The sequence below is a fragment of the Myotis davidii genome, unplaced genomic scaffold (genome assembly GCF_000327345.1).
Source record: "Myotis davidii unplaced genomic scaffold, ASM32734v1 scaffold303, whole genome shotgun sequence".
In the NCBI taxonomy this organism is placed as follows: Eukaryota; Metazoa; Chordata; class Mammalia; order Chiroptera; family Vespertilionidae; genus Myotis; species Myotis davidii.
Genome location: NW_006294064.1, coordinates 1,935 through 4,408, shown reverse-complemented (window position 1 = coordinate 4,408; position 2,474 = coordinate 1,935).

The window sequence follows — 2,474 nt, the reverse complement described above, 5'->3', positions numbered from 1 at the left end:
TTTCCCCCTAACTGCCCTCCCTTGCCAGCATGGTCTCCCCTAACTGCCCTCCCCTGCCGGCCCAGTTGCCCCCAACTGCCCTCCCCTCCAGGCCTGGTCCCCCACAACTGTCCTCCCCTACAGGCCTGACCCTTCCCAACTGCCCTTCCCTGCTGGCCTGATCGCCCACAACTGCCTTCCCCTGCCAGCCATCTATGGTGGCCATCTTGTGACCAATGGGGGCAGCCATCTTTGAACCCATGGAGGCGGCCATATTGTGTGAGGATATGGTGGTCAATTTGCATATTACCTCTTTATTATACAGGATGTGCATAGCCATGGACATGGGCAATAGGGAAATGAGACCTGGAGGGTAGGTAGGTACTAGAAGGAGGGGGGGAAATGGGGGAAATGGGAGATATCTGTATTATTATCAATAATGAAAATATATTTTAAAATGAAAAAAGTTGTTAAGATAATAAATGTTATGTTTTGTATAATTTGCCATAATTTCTTAAAAAATAAAAAAGTGAAATCAAACAATAGACCTAAAATAATTCTAGAAACTTTGTATATGCCTATCAATATGCCAATAAGCTTTTTTTTCTAATGACATAATTTTTTACTGTGACTGACACTTAAATGTTTCATTTGAAAGTTTTCATTTCTTAATGCTATAATTATATGTCGTCAATATAGGGAATCATTTATTTTATAAACTTGTTTTGCTGTTTATGTCAAATAAACATACATATATATGCAGATGCCATGTAATTAACACAATATAACATGGTGGTTGCAACTGCAATTTTAAGACTGGTAAGAAAAAATATATGGAAATACATACACATAGTTTTGGGGTTTTTTGTTTTCTCAGTTTTTGGTTTGTTTTTCACAATATACAAAATATTACTAGATTGTAGATATAAAATAATTAGCCATTTACATGCAAGAAACATTAATATTTCAAGAAAAATGATTTTAAATATAATACATACAGTTTTTATGATGTTTTGGGGAGATAAATACTTACTAATGCAAATTTACTAATTGTGATTTCACAAATATGGCTGTTATATGCTCTTGTTCAGGCATATTCTTTGTGCAATATCTACATTACACTATTTGTAGTATTCATAGGTTACACCCATGATGGTCTCTGTTTTCACTATAAGTTTCTCAAAAATCAAGAATAGAGCCCTGGTTGGTGTGTTCAGTGGTTAGGGCATAGGCCTACACACTGCAGGGTAGTGGGTTTGAGTCCCAGTCAAGGGCATATACCTAAATTGCAGACTTGATCCCTGGCCCTGGTTGGGACATGGGTGTGAGGCAACTAATCTATGTGTCTTTCTCACATCAATGTCTCTATCTCACCCCTCCCTCCCTTTCACTCTCTTTTAAAATCAATGGAAAAAAATATCCTCCAGGAAGGATTAACATAACAGAAATAGAAAGCAGAATCAAAGTTTTGAAACAAATTATTTAAACCTCAAAAGAATTATGCTGGGCAAATATATAATCATGCCTAGGCTCCAAGAAGAGTTGAGTGCTGTGAAAGTTGTACTTTATTATTGAACAAAGCTTATTGAAAAAGAAATCATTTCAGATGGTATAATTGCCTGGGGTATTTCAGAGGACGTGAATTTGTAGTCATTATAAAGCAATATTTGTCAGGAGTTATCCGATAAATATTATTCTTACTCCTCTTCTCTGTGAATTTTCTAAACCATATTCTTTAGAAAGAGGGATATGTGTTTGCTAGCACAATGCAGCATATCATGAAGGAGGAACAAAAGATACATGCTTTAAAATGTGTATAATTTTCTATAAACATTAGCACTTATTTAATAATTAATTTGTGGCCAAAGCATGATTATAATATCCAAAAAAGACTTATTCTATAATGCTTTTTCAAAATGCTTAGACTAAGTTGAATGCGTTATATTTTATACCTAGTGAGAAAGGAACCCACACGTCATTTAGACCATCAATAATCACAATGACTGTAATTTGCAAAGCCAGTTCTGGTGAAATGTGTGTGGCTTTGGAACTTAATGATGGAGAACAACCTTAGCTCCAGAATTACATAACTTGTCCCGAGCAGACTGTGTTTCCAGCTACTTTTTGGAGAGCCAGAGCTCCTCTCTATGAAGAAGTGCACAAAATGCTGGCAATTTATTTTTATGGAAAATGATCAACAATGTAACTGTCAATCATCTATTTATATATATTTTAAAATATATCTTTTTATTGATTTCAGAGAAGGGGTAGTGATAGAGAGATAGGAACATCCATGACAAAGAAACATCATCAATCAGCTGCTTCCTGCACACCCACTACTGGGGATGGAGCCGGAAACCTGGGCATGTGCCTTGACTAGGAATCAAACCGTGACCTCCTGGTTCATAGGTTGATGCTCAACCACTAAGCCACAACAGCCAGGCAGTCATCTATTTATATTGATACCATCCATGGTTGGGCTCTAAAAAAGAAAG